Consider the following 12,345-nt stretch of genomic DNA (forward strand, 5'->3'; position numbering starts at 1 on the left):
ATAGACAGTAGTAAATATGTACACTATGTAGAGATTATGTAGAGAAGCAGCATGGCTCAGTGGAAAGAGCACGGGCTTGGGAGTCAGAGGTCATGGGTTAAAATCCCGGCTCCGCCAGATGTCAGCTGTGTGACTCTGGGCAAGTCACTTCACTTCTCTGTGCCTCAGTTACCTCATCTGTAAAAATGGGGATGAAGACTGAGAGCCCCACGTGGGACAACCTGATCACCTTGTAACCTCCCCAGCGCTTAAAACAGTGTGCCACACGTGGTAAGCGCTTAACAAATACTGTCATCATTATTATTATTATAAGGGGGGAGATGGCTAACAAAAAGTAGACGGGTGTCAAAACCGTCAAATAGAATTACAGCTCTATGCACATCATTAACAAAATTAAGAGTTGTAAATATGTACAAATAGAGTAATAGATCTGTACAAAAAAATGATGGCATTTGTTAAGCGCTTACTGTATGCAAAGCACTGTTCTAAGCGCTGGGGGGATACAAGGTGATCAGGTTGTCCAACGTGGGGGCTCACAGTCTTAATCCCCATTTTCCAGATGAGGTAACTGAGGCTCAGAGAAGTTAAGTGACTTGCCCAAGGTCACACAGCAGACATGTGGGGGAGCGAGGATTAGAACCCATGACCTCTGACTCCCAAGCCGGGGCTCTTTCCACTGAGCCACGCTGCTTCTCCAAGTATAAGTACAACTTGTACTTCCCAAGCGCTTAGTACAGTGCTCTGCACACAGTAAGCGCGCAATAAATACGATTGATGATGATGATGATATGAGTACAAGTATACACAAGTGCTCTGGGCAGAGGAGGGAGGGTAGAGGAGAGTAAGCGCTTAGTACAGTGCTCTGCACATAGTAAGCTCTCAATAAATACGATTGATTGACTGATTGATTAGAGGCGAAGCGGCTGAAGGAGAAATTGGGAGGCCCAAGAAGGTGGGGGTGGGGGAAATTATGCAGAGAAGCAGCGTGGCTCAGCAGAAAGAGCCCGGGCTTGGGAGTCAGAGGTCATGGGTTCAAATTCCAACTCCACCAATTCACTCACTCATTCAATCGTATTTATTGAGCACTTACTGAGTGCAGAGCACTGTACTAAGCGCTTGGGAAGTACAAGTCGGCAAACATATAGAGACGGTCCCCACCCAACAATGGGCTCACAGTCTAGAAGGGGGAGACGGATGACAAAACATATTCACAACATAAAATAAACAGTACTGTCAGCTGTGTGACTTTGGGCAAGTCACTTCACTTCTCTGTGCCTCAGTTCCCTCATCTGTAAAATGGGGATAAAGACTGTGAGCCCCATGTGCGACAACCTGATCACCTTGGATATCCCCCAGCGCTTAGAAAAGTGCTTTGCACATAGTAAGCACTTAACAAATACCAACATTGTTGTTATTACTCTCTGGGCCTCAGTTCCCTCAGCTGCAAAATGGGGATGAAGACTGTGAGCCCCACGTGGGACAAACTGATCACCTTTGTACCCCCCCCGCCAGTGCTTAAAACGGTGCTTTGCACATAGCAATCGCTTAATAAATGCCACCATTATTATTATTATCATTGTAACCTCCCCAGCGCTTAGAACAGTGTTTTGCACACAGTAAGCACTTAAATACCAACATTATTATTACTACTCTCTGGGCCTCACTTCCCTCAACTGCAAAATGGGGATGAAGACTGTGAGCCCCCCGTAGGACAACCTCATCACCTTGTATCCCCCCCCACCCAGAGCTTAAAACGGTACTTTGCACATAGTAATTGCTTAATGCCATCATTATTACTATTGTAACCTCCCCAGGGCTTATAACAGTGCTTTGCACATAGTAAGCACTTAACAAATACAAACATAATAATTATTACTCTCTGGGCCTCAGTTCACGCAACTGTAAAATGGGGATGAAGACTGTGAGCCTCATGTGGGACAACCTGATCACCCTGTAACTTCCCCAGCGCTTAGAACAGTGCTTGGCACATAGTAAGCACTTAACAAATACCAACATTATTACTCTCTGGGCCTCGGTTCCCTCAACTGTAAAATGGGGATGAAGACTGGGAGCCCCACGTGGGACAACCTGATCACCTTGTATCCCCCCACAGCATTAAAATGGTGCTTTGCACATAGTAATCGCTTAGTATCATTATTATTATTATTGTAACCTCCCCAGCGTTTAGAACAGTGCTTTGCACATAGTAAGCACTTAACAAGTACCAACATTACTATTATTACTCTCTGGGCCTTGGTTCCCTCAACTGTAAAATGGGGATGAAGATTGTGAGCCCCACGTGGGACAACCTGATCACCTTGTAAGCCGCCCCAGCAATTAAAACGGTGCTTTGCACATAGCAGTCGCTTAATAAATGCCATCATTATTACTATTATTATTGTAACCTCCCCGGAGCTTAAAACAGTACTTTGCACATAGTAAGCGCTTTACAAATACCAACATTATAATTATTACTCTCTGGGCCTCAGTTCCCTCAACCGTAAAATGGGGATGAAGACTGTGAGCCCCACTTGGGCCAAACTGATCACCTTGTATCCCCCCCCTCCCCGACCCAGTGCTTAAAACGGTGCTTTGCACATAGTAATCGCTTAATAAATGCCATCATTATTACTATTATTATTGCAACCTCCCCAGCGCTTAGAACAGTACTTTACACATAGTAAGCACTTAACAAATACCAACATTATTATTATTACTCTCTGGGCCTCGGTTCCCTCAACTGTAAAATGGGGAAGAGGACTGAGCGTGCCGCGTAGGACAACCCGATCACCTTGTATCCCCCCCCCCAAGCACTTAGAACGGTGCTTTGCACATAGTAAGCGCTTAATACCAATATTACTCCTCTCTGGGCCTCAGTTCCCTCAACTGTAAAATGGGGGCAAAGACTGTGAGCCCCGCGTGGGACAACTTGATCACCTTGTATTCCCCCCCCGCCCCCGGGCTTAAAACGGTGCTTTGCAAATAGTAATCGCTTAATAAACGCCATCATTATTATTATTGTAACCTCCCCAGTGCTTAGAACGGTGCTTTGCACATAGTAAGCGCTTAACAAATACTAACATTATTATTATTACTCTCTGGGCCTCGGTTCCCTCAACTGTAAAATGGGGATGAAGACTGTGAGCCCCCCGTGGGACAACCTGATCACCTTGTAACCTCCCCAGCGCTTAAAACGGTGCTCTGCACATAGTAATCGCTTAAAAATGCCATCATTATTACTATTATTATTGTAACCTCCCCAGCGCTTAGAACAGTGCTTTGCACAAAGTAAGCCCTTAACAAATACCAACATTATTATTATTACTCTCTAGGCCTCAGTCCCCTCAACTGTAAAATGGGGATGAGGACTGGGAGCCCCACGTGGGACCACCTCATCACCTTGTAACCTCCCCAGCGTTTAGAACGGTGCTTGGCACATAGTAAGCGCTTAACAAATACCAACATTATTACTCTCTGGGCCTCGGTTCCCTGAACTGTAAAATGGGGAAGAAGACTGTGAGCCTCACGTGCAACAACCTGATCACCTTGTAATCTCCCCAGCGCTTAAAACGGTGCTTTGCACATAGGAGTCACTTAATAAATGCCATCATTATTATTATTGTAACCTCCCCAGCGCTTAGAACAGTGCTTTGCACATATTAAGCGTTTAACAAATACCAACATTATTATTATTACTCTCTGGGCCTCGGTTCCCTCAACTGCAAAACGGGGGTGAAGACTGTGAGCCCCGCATGGGACAACCTCATCACCTTGTATCCGCCCCCCAGCAATTAAAACGGTGCTTTGCACATAGTAATCCCTTAATATCATTATTATTATTATTTTTGTAACCTCCCCAGCGCTTAGAACAGTGCTTTGCACGTAGTAAGCGCTTATCAAATACCAACATTATTATTATTCTCTGGGCCTCAGTTCCCTCAACTGTAAAATGGGGATGACGACTGTGAGCTCCAGGTGGGACAACCTGACCCCAGCGCTTAGAACAGTGCTTGGCACATGGTAAGCGCTTAACAAATACCAACATTATTACTCTGTGCCTCAGTTCCCTCAACTGCAAAATGGGGATGACGACTGTGAGCCCCAGTGGGACAACCTGGTCACCTTGTATACCCCCCCCCCCCAGCAATCAAAACGGTGCTTTGCACATAGTAATCGCTTAACATCATGATTATTACTGTAACCTCCCCAGCGCTTAGAACAGTGCTTGGCACATAGGAAACGCTTAACAAATACCAACATTATTACTCTCTGGGCCTCGGTTCCCTGAACTGTAAAATGGGGATGAAGACTGGGAGCCCCTCGTGGGACAACCTGATCACCTTGTAACCCCCCTCAGCGCTTAAAACGGTGCTTTGTACATAATAAGCACTTAATAAATACCATCATTATTACTATTATTATTGTAACCTCCCCAGCGCTTAGAACAGTGCTTGGCACATGGCAAGCACTTAACAAATACCAACATTATTACTCTCTGGGCCTCAGTTCCCTCAACTGTAAAATGGGGATGAAGACTGAGCCCTGCGTGGGACAACCTGATCACCTTGTATCCCCCCTCAGCGCTTAGAACAGTGCTTTGCACATAGAAATCGCTTAATACCATCATTATTACTATTAGTATAATAATCTCCCCAGCGCTTAGAACAGTACTTTGCATATAGCAAGCGCTTAACAAATACCAACATTATTACTCTCTGTGCCTCAGTTCCCTCAACTATAAAATGGGGATGAAGACTGGGAACCCCTCGTGGGACAACCTGATCACCTTGTATCCCCTCTCAGCGCTTAAAATGGTGCTTTGCACATAATAAGCGCTTAATAAATACCATCACTATTACTATTATTATTTCAACCTCCTCAGCGCTTAGAACAGTACTTTGCACATAGCAAGCGCTTAAGAAATACCAACATTATTACTCTCTGGGCCTCAGTTCCCTCAACTGTAAAATGGGGATGAAGGCTATGAGCCCCACGTGGAACAACCTCATCACCTTGTAACCTCCCCAGCGCTTAGAACGGTGCTTGGCACATAGCAAGCGCTTCACAAATACCAACATTATTACTCTCTGGGCCTCAGGTCCCCCAACTGTAAAATGGGGTTGAAGACTGGGAGCTCCGCGTGGGACAACCTGATAACCTTGAATCCCCCTTCAGCGCTTAGAACAGTGCTTTGCACACAGAAATCGCTTAATAAATACCATCATTATTACTATTATTATTGTAACCTCCCCAGCGCTTAGAACAGTGCTTGGCACATAGCAAGCACTTAACAAATACCAACATTATTACTCTCTGGGCCTCAGTTCCCTCAACTGTAAAATGGGGTTGAAGACTGGGAGCTCCGCGTGGGACAACCTGATAACCTTGAATCCCCCTTCAGCGCTTAGAACAGTGCTTTGCACATAGAAATCGCTTAATAAATACCATCACTATTACTATTATTATTGTAACCTTCTCAGCGCTTAGAACAGTACTTTGCACATAGCCAGCGCTTAACAAATACCAACATTATTACTCTCTGGGCCTCAGTTCCCTCAACTGTAAAATGGGGATGAAGACTGTGAGCCCCGCGTGGAACAACCTGATCACCTTGTCTCCTCCCCAGCGCTTAGAACGGCGCTTTGCACATAGCAAGAGCTTAACAAATATCAACATTATTGCTCTCGGGGCCTCAGTTCCCTCAACTGTAAAATGGGGAAGAAGACTGGGAGCCCCGCGTGGAACAACCTGATCACCTTGTATCCCCCCTCAGCGCTTAAAACGGTGCTTTGCACATAAGCGCTCAATAAATACCATCACTATTACTACTATTGTAACCATCTCAGCGCTTAGAAAAGTACTTTGCACATAGCAAGCGCTTAACAAATACCAACATTATTACTCTCTGGGCCTCAGTTCCCTCAACTGTAAAATGGGGGTGAAGACTGGGAGCCCCGCGTGGGACCACCTCATCACCTTGTCTCCTCCCCAGCGCTTAAAACAGCACTTTGCATATAGTAAGTGCTTAACAAATACCAACATTATTACTCTCTGGGCCTCAGTTCCCTCAACTGTAAAATGGGGATGACAACTGTGAGCCCCAGTGGGACAACCTCATCACCTTGTATCCCCCCTCGGCGCTTAGAACAGTGCTTTGCACATAGTAATCGCTTAATAAATACCATCATTATTACCATTATTATAATAATCTCCCCAGCGCTTAGGACAGTACTTTGCACATAGCAAGCACTTAAATACCAACATTATTACTCTCTGGGCCTCAGTTCCCTCAACTGTAAAATGGGGGTGAAGACTGGGAGCTCCGCGTGGGACACCTCATCACCTTGTATTCCCCCTCAGTGCTTAGAACGGTGCTTTGCACATAGTAAGCGCTTAATAAATACCATCATTATTACTACCATTAATCTCCCCAGCGCTTAGAACAGTACTTTGCACATAGCCTGCACTTAACAAATACCAACATTATTACTCTCTGGGCCTCAGTTCCCTCAACTGTAAAATGGGGGTGAAGACTGGGAGCCCCGCGTGGAACAACCTGATCACCTTGTCTCCTCCCCAGCGCTTAGAACAGCGCTTTGCACATAGTAAGCGCTTCACAAATACCAACATTATTACTCTCTGGGCCTCGGTTCCCTCAACTGTAAAATGGGGATGAAGACTGGGAGCCCCACGTGGAACAACCTGATCACCTTGTAACCCCCCCGCCCCCAGCGCTTAAAACGGGGCTTTGTACATAATAAGCACTTAATAAACACCATCATTATTACTGTTATTATTGTAACCTCCCCAGCGCTTAGAACAGGGCTTGGCACATAATGAGCGCTTCACAAATACCAACATTATTACTCTCTGGGCCTCAGTTCCCTCAACTGTAAAATGGGGGTGAAGACTGGGAGCCCCGCGTGGGACAACCTGATCACCTTGCATCCCCCTCAGCGCTTAGAACGGCGCTTTGCACATAGCAAGCGCTTCACAAATACCAACATTATTACTCTCTGGGCCTCAGTTCCCTCAACTGTAAAATGGGGATGAAGACTGGGAGCCCCGCGTGGAACAACCTGATCGCCTTGTATCCCCCCTCAGCACTTAAAACGGTGCTTTGCACATAATAAGCGCTTAATAAATACCATCATTATTACTATTATTGTAACCATCTCAGCGCTTAGAACGGTACTTTGCACATAGCAAGCGCTTAACAAACACCAACATTATTACTCTCTGGGCCTCAGTTCCCTCAACTGTAAAATAGGGATGAAGACTGGGAGCCCTGCGTGGGACAACCTCATCCCCTTGTATCCCCCCCCCCAGCAATTAAAACGCTTAACATCATTATTATTGTTATTGTAACCTCCCCAGCGCTTAGAACAGTGCTTGGCACATAATAAGCGCTTAACAAATAATTTGTTAGCATGTTTGGTTTTGTTCTCTGTCTCCCCCTTCTAGACTGTGAGCCCACTGTTGGGTAGGGACTGTCTCTATATATTGCCAATTTGTACTTCCCAAGCGCTTAGTACAGTGCTCTGCACACAGTAAGCGCTCAATAAATACGATTGATGATGATGACGATGAACGAATACCAACATTACTACCCTCTGGGCCTCAGTTCCCTCAACTGTAAAATGGGGGTGAAGACTGGGAGCCCCGCGTGGGACAACCTCATCACCTTGTATTCCCCCTCAGCTCTTAGAACGGCGCTTTGCACATAGTAAGCGCTTAATAAATACCATCATTATTACCATTATTATAATAATCTCCCCAGCGCTTAGAACAGTACTTTGCACATAGCCAGCACTTAACAAATACCAACATTATTACTCTCTGGGCCTCAGTTCCCTCAACTGTAAAATGGGGATGAAGACTGGGAGCCCCGCGTGGGCCCACCTCATCACCTTGTCTCCTCCCCAGCGCTTAGTACGGCGCTTTGCACATAATAAGCGCTTCACAAATACCAATATTACTACTCTCTGGGCCTCAGTTCCCTCAACTGTAAAATGGGGGTGAAGACTGGGAGCCCCGCGTGGGACAACCTCATCACCTTGTATCCCCCCTCAGCGCTTAAAACGGTGCTTTGCACATAATAAGCACTTAATACCATCATTATTACTATTATTATAGTACTCTCCCCAGCGCTTTGAACAGTACTTTGCACATAGCCAGCGCTTAACAAATACCAACATTATTACACTCTGGGCCTCAGTTCCCTCAACTGTAAAATGGGGGTGAAGACTGGGAGCCCCGCGTGGGCCCACCTCATCACCTTGTCTCCTCCCCATTGCTTAGAACGGCGCTTGGCACATAATAAGCGCTTCACAAATACCAACATTACTACTCTCTGGGCCTCAGTTCCCTCAACTGTAAAATGGGGATGACGACTGTGAGCCCCAGTGGGATAACCTCATCAGTTTGTATCCCCCTCAGCACTTAGAACAGTGCTTTGCACATAGTAATCGCTTAATAAATACCATCATTATTACCATTCTTATAATAATCTCCCCAGCGCTTAGGACAGTACTTTGCACATAGCCAGCGCTTAACAAATACCAACATTATTACTCTCTGGGCCTCAGTTCCCTCAACTGTAAAACGGGGGTGAAGACTGGGAGCCCCGCGTGGAACCACCTGATCACCTTGTCTCCTCCCCAGCGCTTAGAACGGCGCTTTGCACATAGTAAGCGCTTAATAAATACCATCATTATTACTATCATTAATCTCCCCAGCGCTTAGAACAGTACTTTGCACATAGCAAGCGCTTAACAAATACCACCATTATTACTCTCTGGGCCTCAGTTCCCTCAACTGTAAAATGGGGGTGAAGACTGGGAGCCCCGCGTGGGCCCACCTCATAACCTTGTCTCCTCCCCAGCGCTTAGCACGGCGCTTTGCACATAACAAGCGCTTCACAAATACCAACATTACTACTCTCTGGGCCTCAGCTCCCTCAACTGTAAAATGGGGGTGAAGACTGGGAGCCCCGCGTGGGACAACCTCATCACCTTGTATCCCCCCCAGCAATTAAAACGCTTAACATTATTATTATAATTATTATAACCTCCCCAGCGCTTAGAACAGTGCTTGGCACATAGCCAGCGCTTAACAAATACCAACATTATTCCTCTCTGGGCCTCAGTTCCCTCAACTGTAAAATGGGGATGACGACTGTGAGCCCCAGTGGGATAACCTCATCAGCTTGTATCCCCCCTCAGCACTTAGAACAGTGCTTTGCACATAGTAATCGCTTAATAAATACCACCATTATTACCATTATTATAATAATCTCCCCAGCGCTTAGAACAGTGCTTGGCACATAGCCAGCGCTTAACAAATACCAACATTATTCCTCTCTGGGCCTCAGTTCCCTCAACTGTAAAATGGGGGTGAAGACTGGGAGCCCCGCGTGGGCCCACCTCATGACCTTGTCTCCTCCCCAGCGCTTAGTACGGCGCTTTGCACATAATAAGCGCTTCACAAATACCAATATTACTACTCTCTGGGCCTCAGTTCCCTCAACTGTAAAATGGGGGTGAAGACTGGGAGCCCCACGTGGGACAATCTCATCACCTTGTATCCCCCCCCAGCAATTAAAACGCTTAACATCATTATAATTATAACCTCCCCAGCGCTTAGAACAGTGCTTGGCACATAGCCAGCGCTTAACAAATACCAACATTATTCCTCTCTGGGCCTCAGTTCCCTCAACTGTAAAATGGGGGTGAAGACTGGGAGCCCCGCGTGGGCCCACCTCATCACCTTGTCTCCTCCCCAGCGCTTAGTACGGCGCTTTGCACATAACAAGCGCTTCACAAATACCAACATTACTACTCTCTGGGCCTCAGTTCCCTCAACTGTAAAATGGGGGTGAAGACTGGGAGCCCCGCGTGGAACCGCCTGATCACCTTGTCTCCTCCCCAGCGCTTAGAACAGTGCTTTGCACATAGTAATCGTTTAATACATGCCATCACTATTACATTATAATAATCTCCCCAGCGCTTAGAACAGTACTTCGCACAGAGCCAGCGCTTAACAAATACCAACATTATTACTCTCTGGGCCTCAGTTCCCTCAACTGTAAAATGGGGGTGAAGACTGGGAGCCCCGCGTGGGACAACCTGATCACCTTGTATCCCCCCTCAGATCTTAGAACAGTGCTTTGCACGTAATAATCGCTTAATAAATGCCATCATTATTACTATTACTATAATAATCTCCCCGGCACTTAAACACTACTTGGCACATAATGAGCGCTTCACAAATACCAACATTATTCCTCTCTGGGCCTCAGTTCCCTCAACTGTAAAATGGGGGTGAAGACTGGGAGCCCCTCGTGGGACAACCTCATCACCTTGTATCCCCCCAGCAATTAAGACGCTTAATATCATTATTATAATTACTATAACCTCCCCAGCGCTTAGAGCAGTGCTTGGCACATAGCCAGCGCTTAACAAATACCACCATTACTACTCTCTGGGCCTCAGTTCCCTCAACTGTAAAATGGGGGTGAAGACTGGGAGCCCCGCGTGGAACCACCTGATCACCTTGTCTCCTCCCCAGCGCTTAGAACAGTGCTTTGCACATAGTAATCGTTTAATACATGCCATCAATATTACCATTATTATAATAATCTCCCCAGCGCTTAGAACACTACTTTGCACATAATGAGCGCCTCACAAATACCAACATTATTACTCTCTGGGCCTCAGTTCCCTCAACTGTAAAATGGGGGTGAAGACTGGGAGCCCCTCGTGGGACAACCTCATCACCTTCATTCCCCCCCCAGCAATTAAAACGCTTAACATCATTATTATAATTATTATAACCTCCCCAGCGCTTAGAACAGTGCTTGGCACATAGCCAGCGCTTAACAAATACCACCATTACTACTCTCTGGGCCTCAGTTCCCTCAACTGTAAAATGGGGGTGAAGACTGGGAGCCCCGCGTGGAACCACCTGATCACCTTGTCTCCTCCCCAGCGCTTAGAACAGTGCTTTGCACATAGTAATCGTTTAATACATGCCATCAATATTACCATTATTATAATAATCTCCCCAGCGCTTAGAACACTACTTTGCACATAATGAGCGCCTCACAAATACCAACATTATTACTCTCTGGGCCTCAGTTCCCTCAACTGTAAAATGGGGGTGAAGACTGGGAGCCCCTCGTGGGACAACCTCATCACCTTCATTCCCCCCCCCAGCAATTAAAACGCTTAACATCATTATTATAATTATTATAACCTCCCCAGCGCTTAGAACAGTGCTTGGCACATAGCCAGCGCTTAACAAATACCAACATTATTACTCTCTGGGCCTCAGTTCCCTCAACTGTAAAATGGGGGTGAAGACTGGGAGCCCCGCGTGGGACAACCTGATCACCTTGTCTCCTCCCCAGCGCTTAGAAGAGTGCTTTGCACATAGTAATCGCTTAATAAATACCATCATTATTACCATTATTACAATAATCACCCCAGCGCTTAGAACACTACTTTGCACATAATGAGCGCCTCACAAATACCAACATTATTACTCCCTGGGCCTCAGTTCCCTCAACTGTAAAATGGGGGTGACGACTGGGAGCCCCGCGTGGAACCACCTGATGACCTTGTCTCCTCCCCAGCGCTTAGCACATAGTAAGCGCTTAATAAACACCAAAATGATTATTATTAAAGGGGGGGGGGGGGACAGCACCCGTAAACCAAGCGGGAAGGCGGCGACGGCTCGGGGCGCGCGTGCGCGCGGGTCGCCTCAGCGGGCACGCGCGCGGGCCGTCTGCAAAGGCGCGCGCGCGCGCGGACGGTTGGCGCCGCAGAGAAGGGGGGGAGGGGCGGGGGAGCGCGCGGAAGGGGGGGAGGGGAGGGGAAACGCCCGCGTGCCAATGGAGGCCCGCGAGGGAGCGAGCGCGCGTGCGCGCCCGGCCTGGCGCCGCCGCCCCTCCCCCCACCGCGCGGGCTCACCCGACGAAGCCCGGCCGGGCCCGGGGGGAATCCGCGCTCCCGCTCCGAGCGCTCGGGGCCTGCAACCGCCGCTGGGCCTTGCCTCCTCTGCCGCCTCCTCCTCCTCCTCCTTCTTCCTCCGCCGCCGCCGCGCTTCCTCGGGGGGCCGCAGCGGGCTCCGACTGCGCCACTCGCACCCCGCCTGGGCCGCGCCGCACGTCAGCACGTCCGCCGCGGGGGCCGCCGGGAGGCGTAGTCGGCGTTACGCCTTCCGGCCGCGCGGGCCGCCCCGCGCATGCGCGCCGGCCCCTCCCGGGGCGGGCCGGAAGGAGGGATGGCGGCCGCTTTCCCCCACGCGGCCGAGCCGAGGCTTTCGGAGGGAACCTCGACGGTT

General features: G+C 48.0%; 1 protein-coding gene across 1 annotated transcript in view; it reads right to left on the minus strand.

The window, feature by feature from the left end:
• Positions 1–12,140, minus strand: part of SRRM2 (serine/arginine repetitive matrix 2) — a 31,247-nt gene extending 19,107 nt beyond the window's left edge. The window contains 1 exon segment of the mRNA XM_038754024.1: positions 11,973–12,140. The gene's annotated coding sequence lies outside the window, so the exon portion shown is untranslated.
• Between the last annotated feature and the right edge of the window lie 205 nt (positions 12,141–12,345).

This window comes from Tachyglossus aculeatus, chromosome 11, assembly GCF_015852505.1.
Source record: "Tachyglossus aculeatus isolate mTacAcu1 chromosome 11, mTacAcu1.pri, whole genome shotgun sequence".
Taxonomy (NCBI): domain Eukaryota; kingdom Metazoa; phylum Chordata; class Mammalia; order Monotremata; family Tachyglossidae; genus Tachyglossus; species Tachyglossus aculeatus.